A 6,687-nucleotide genomic window follows, 5' to 3' on the forward strand; every position below is an offset into this window, starting at 1 on the left:
GTAACCAGCTCAATTTCAGTACTGTGGAATGGGGGTCTGAGGCCATTCGGGGGGACTAAGACGAGCCCCCACTCCCCAGATTGAAAGTTATTAAACAAATATGGTAAAATAAAAATATACATTATTTGATAGATTTCACCCTTCGCCACGCTTTAGAAAACGAACCCCGGACAGATTATTTCAATGTTAAGATACATCGTTGAAAGATGTTCAAATGTTGTCTTTAGACTGGCCTTTGTCACTCCATTCCACAGCACGATCTTTTTCAGGTTTTTTTTCCCATCTTTCTCGTCTTACTTAGATGCCTGTTGCAGTCTCCTTAATCTTGAATTTCATCTATTAACGTCAACCCTGCAGCTCATTTCAGTCACGTATTTGTGTCTGGAATGAAGTTTGGCTCAGATTCAGAATCGCTCTTTGATTTGTATCTACCGCTATTCTCTCGTTGAACAGCTCTGATTCGTTTTATTTGTTTTTATTTTCCTTGGGTGCTTTTACTTATAAAACTCAGATAAACTTGAGATCTGTCATCATTTGTCATCTCACCATCATTATCATCCTATGTCTGTGGTGTGTTTGTTACAAGCACTGTCAAACTCATCAAGTCAAACCAAGCAGCTAAATCAAGATTATACAACTATTCAACAATATTTGCACGACTCTCTGTGTAGATATTGTCTCGGGACCATAGAATTGTCTTCCCCTGTTATAGTCGCTATAATTTAATCAGGTTTCTAGTTGGTGCAGTGGGAATTCAACATTGTCTTTAGAGCCCAGTAATGTGGAGTTGAAGTTGAATTAGAACTTTGACAGATTTACAACCCTTTAGTTAGATGAACTTTTGAACTACTTTGCAGCTGATAGCGGTTTCATTTTGTTGACTTGTTCTGAGCATGACGACATTATATAGACATTATTTTAAAAGGAGATTAACAGAGATTACATTTTTTGAGTCTTATGCGTAGTGAATTGATATCATCACGATGGATTTTAAAATATCTTATAAAAGATCATATCATTTCTTGACAGTCGAATTGGTTAGCTATGACTCGCGCGCTGACAGATTTGTCGATATCGAACTGAAGTTAAGTGAAGTGAAGTTTTTTTGGGGGGGAGGTTTCTGATGACAAATTAAGTGATTCGAGTAGCAGGGTCAACTGTTAGATTCTCTGATAGAACATTAACACCCTAGTCTGAATTCTTGTCCGAGATGCAACATTTATTTATTGTCACTAAGCCAAAAGATTTTATACAATTGATAAAATTGTACTCTGTACTGTGAATACACATATTTCTCATTCTTTTCTTTCTTCTACAATCATATTTTTTTTCAATTGCTTTGCATGTTCACTATATAAAATATATTTCTCTCTCTTTCTCCATTTTTCAACGACGCTGTTTCCCTTCATTCACTAACCTGAAGTTTTGTTGGGTTTATTTTTTTTTTGTTACCATTATTATTATTTGTTAACATACAATAGATTCTGTTTCTGACTTTTCTTTGATATGTTTTTTTTAAATTGATCTTTAAAATTGAACAATATACACATATACATTTATAATTACTATTGAAATATATATATATATATATATATATATATATATATATATATATATATATATATATATATATATAAATATATATTATTATTATATAATATACCATAATAATACAATATCAACTTGTCTTGTCTGTCCAAAAAAAAAAAAAGAAAAGAAAAAGTTAAAAAAAAAAAAATGAAGATAAACTGTCCTTTGTATTAAAAATCTGCGAGAAATTATTAAAGATCAATTTCGCTCTTTTTGAATATTTTGATGTTCATATTTTACTTTATATATAGAGTAAAAAGTAGTCCTTCAGAGCAGAGTTTATCCCAGTATCTATAGCGTGAAACGGACAATGGCAATTGCTTGCTACCCTTTGGATAGGACACTAGTCTATTGCAAAGTAATACCACCAAATCTAACATTAGCACAGTGACCCAATCACTGTTGGGTGGACAGGGGGCTCCGAAAAACTTTTTGACTTCATCTGGGATCAGTCGCGGTTCCTTTGCTTGTGAAGCGAGTTCTCTACCGAGCTGTCGGGACCCATTCACTTATAGAGTGCCAGTGGCTTAATGTCTCAATAACAATTCTACGAACTTAACTTTGTTTTGCTTGTTTCAAAGGGTTTTACGGGGCTTGCAACACATTTAGGTTTGTATTAACGCCAGTAAAAAGGAAGAAAATAGGATGTCAAATTACAATTATAGCACCCAAGACACAGTAAGACAAAGGGGAACTGGGAACAAATAGGGATCAGATGTAGATTCCAAGAGCATAGTCTGAGATCACATATAAGTCTCATCGGGACACAAGCATAAGATCCAACAAAGAGGAATACACTCAAATGCTTACATTATACATTCAAAATAACAAATTTAATAATACATAACAGAGAGATGATTTACAAGGAAAACAATAACTATGTATTTGACTGTTTCCCTCCCAGCCAAGGTCTTCAGCCAGGGCCAGGACAAAACCAAGTAATCTCATACCAAGACAAACACAGATGACAAATTGGAAAACAAGTTAAGGGGATAGAAGAAGACATAGTAAGTACCTCCCTGCCCACTGTGGAGAACAGGTCGGGGAACCCCACCCATGAACTTTCAGCAAGATGGAGCTCACCACATTGGTCATTGACTGGATCCCATTAGACTGTTTACCCTCCAAAACTTAAGTAATCCCATTCCAAGATAGAAAACAAGTTGTAAAACAGATAGAAGGGAATAGGAGGCTGTAAACTGAGTGCATTCATTTTCGTTTCTGTTCGCTTTCAGTTCATTGTGTCAACTTTATACATTTATGTAATATCCTCACAAGAAACATGAAACATCCCAGCACTGAACTACGCATAACCTAAAACGTTTATTTTATTTTTCATAAATTTATTTAATGAGAACTAATCATACAAGAGGTGATTTAAAAACAATAACAAAGAAATCACGTTTTTTGTTTTACTTTGCTGGTAGAAAACTGGAAGAAATTTTAATTATGAAATAAAATGTTCAGTTTGTGTTTGGTTTGGGAACTGAAAACGAAAGGGGTCATTCACTTTTCTTATCTATGATAAACACAAGAGACCGATTGAGAGGAAAGGTCAAACTGAGAGCAAAACGGACCTGAAGGAAAATGAATGTACTCAAGTTACAGCCAAAGACACAATAGGTGCCTTCCTGCCCACTATGGGAGGTCAGGAACCCCGAAGACACAGTATCAGTAAAAGTACCTCTCTGCCCATTATGGGAGGTAATAAAGGGTGAATAGAGAAGATAGCACAACTGATGTTAGACCCACAAGTTCAGAGACGAATATTCCCTTGTCCTCAATGCTGATGGTGACAAAAAGTGAAAAGGGTGGAAAACTTTGAATAACGATCATTTAAAGATGTTAAGCCTCATTGATACCGCATTAACCTCCAAATTATCATTGATACTCTAGCTAACATCTGGAAAGTGGGAAACTGCGCCTATTTGTTTCACCACACATCAAGTCTTTCACTGCTGGTACTGGTAGATTTGATAGGAAGAAATGTCATTCTTTTAAAAGGAGGAAATTGTTTGTTTTTAAGGGTTTTACAGCGCTTGCAACACATTAAGGTCATATCAGCACCAGTAAAAAGGCTAGAAAATGGGATAGTAAAAAGTTCTATAGTTTTTGTTTGTTTTTAAGGGTTTTACAGCGCTTGCAACACATTTAGGTCATATCAGCGCCAGTAAAAAGGAAGAAAATGGGATAGTAAAAAGTTCTAGAATTACAATTAAAGCACACAAAAGGTAAGACGAAGGGGAATGGTTCAAATAGGAAACATGTAGATTCCAAGAGCACACCATCAGTGTACTTCGTTTGAAATCACCTAAAAGTCTCATCCAGACACAAGCACAGGTCCCCACTAAGAGGAATACACTCAAATGTTTTACAAATCACATATAATACAAGAAACACAATACAGTACATAACAGAGAGATGATTTACAAGGAAAAAATTATCATCTCCCAAAACTAACTATACATTTGACTGTTTCCCTCCCTGCCAGGACTCTGGCCACGGCCAGAACAAAACCAAGTAATCTCATTCCAAGACAAAGACAGAGAGTGAGTTGGAAGACAGATATAAGGGGATAGAAGACACAGTAAGTGCCTCCCTGCCCTGCCCTTCTAGAATGACAATTAAAGCACTCAAAAAAAGGGAAGACAAAGGGGAATTGGTTCAAACAGGGAACATGCAGATTCCAACAGCACACTACCAAAGTAGGTATACTTAGTTTGAGATCACCTAAAAGTCTCATCCAGACACGAGCACAGGTCCCCACTAAGAGGAATACACTCAAATGATTACAAATCATATATATAACATGTATATGTGTTGTGAATATTTACCTATTTTCTACACATATTTTTATTCATTTATCATTCAATCGTCGGAATTTAAGCCTAATTTTTATTCAAAATGGATGTGAAGTATATATTATTCCTGATTTTTATATTTATTAGTATATTTATAAGCATAAATGGTGTTTTAGCCTGTGATTTTACTGCCAAAATAAGCCTATCGATAACTTATACTCCAGAGACTCTCCGATCCCTCCAACCCGTGTCACCCCCACCACCCACTATTGACACATCGTTTATTAAAGTAAGAAAGAGGGGGAGAAAGGGAGGAATAAAAACAAAATTTAACAGACGGCCTTTTCGTCCATTTTTACCCTGTGTAGTGACAGGTAATGTAAGATCACTGAAAAATAAAATTGATGAACTGTTTTCACTGTGTCGTTTTAATAGTGACCATCGTCAAGCCTCCATAATAGCGTTAACAGAGACTTGGCTATCTCCTCACATACCATCATGTTTTAATATTGAACAATATTCACTATTTCGAGGAGATCGGACTAATGTAAATAAACGAACTGGGGTGGGGTGTGCACATATATTAACAACAAATGGTGCCACCCCAATAACTGTCAGATAAAGAAAATGTATTGTGACGATTATATTGAATTTATTACTGTTTCGTCACGACCATATTACCTACCCCGGGAATATACTCCTGTCATCATCATCAACGTCTACATTCCACCATCATCAGACAACACCACAGCGAAAAATATTTTGAGGAAAGAAATACAGGACATTCAAATTAAGTCACCCGATGCCGTATTGATGGTCACTGGCGATTTTAACCAATGTAACGATTTTACTCTCCCGGGACTTCATCAATACGTGGACTGCGAGACAAGGGACAAAAAAACATTAGATTTATTCCTGTGTAATATTAAAAATAGTTATAAATGTTTACCCCGTGCCCCATTAGGTTTATCTGACCACTGCATGCTCTTGCTACTCCCCACCTACCGCCGTTTTTAAACGTGTAAAACCAGTAAAGAAAAGTGTACAGATCTGGAACGGAAGTGTGTGTGAAGATTTGCGCGGTTGTTTTGAATGCACTGACTGGAATGTTTTTATCGAATCATGTGATAGTGTAAATGAGCTGAATGACTGTGTGAGTGAGTATTTAAAATTCTGTGAACAGCTAGTGTCTTGTAAAAAAGAAATAAAATATTATCCTAACAACAAGCCTTGGATAACAAAAGATCTAAAACTTTTATTGAACCAAAAGAAAACTCTCTATACTAGTGGAAACAAAAAAGATCTGAAAACAAAACAAAAAGAGATAAAGAGGGTAATATCTAGTTGTAGAGACAAGTACAAAAATAAAATTGAAAAATGCTTTTCTTCTGGGGATATACGGGACACGTGGCGGGGGCTTAAAACTGCTGTGAACTATAATCCAAAGCCCACGATTATATCAGAAGATATCGAAATTGAAACTTTAACTTTAAATAAATTTTATTCACGTTTCGACACAGCAAACAAATTTGATATTGAAAATGAAAAACATAAATTAGACAGGGCTTTGGAAGATGAAATGGCTGTTGAGGTCAGTGAAGAGGAAACGAGATTCGTATTTTCGAAACTAAACGAGAGGAAGGCTGCTGGGCCGGATGGATTGAAAGGAAAACTATTAAAAGAATGTGCCCACCAGCTTTCCCCCATTTATACACATATTTTTAACTGGTCCCTCCAATGCGTTTCAATCCCTGAAATTTGGAAAACTTCGAAAATTATTCCTGTTCCAAAAAAAGAAAAACTTGAAACTATGAACGATCTCAGACCTGTTGCACTGACTTCAATAGTCATGAAATCTTTAGAAAAACTTGTTCTTGTTAAAATTAGGAATCAGTTTATGCCATTGAGTGATAGTCATCAATTTGCTTACAAACCAGGACGTGGCGTAGAGGATGCCATTTTGCTGTTTACAAACAACATCTACAGGCATCTAGATCACGCTAGGAGCTATTGCAGATTGCTTTTTGCAGATTTTTCTTCAGCGTTCAATACAATGCAACCTCAGTTGGTTGTTCAAAAATTGACTAGTCTGAATTTAAACAAGTATATAATTGCTTGGGTGCTCGAATTTCTTACGGAGAGAGCACAATATGTTCAATTAGGGCAAAACAAATCTTCCTGTATAACTACAAATACTGGCGCTCCTCAAGGTTGTGTATTGTCCCCTGTATTATTCACAATATACACGAATGACTGTAGAAGTCAAAACCTGAGTGTACCTTTAATAAAGTTTGCA

This window comes from Berghia stephanieae, chromosome 6, assembly GCF_034508935.2.
Source record: "Berghia stephanieae isolate SIO BIC M18660-M18661 chromosome 6, UCSD_Bste_1.3, whole genome shotgun sequence".
Classification (NCBI taxonomy): domain Eukaryota; kingdom Metazoa; phylum Mollusca; class Gastropoda; order Nudibranchia; family Aeolidiidae; genus Berghia; species Berghia stephanieae.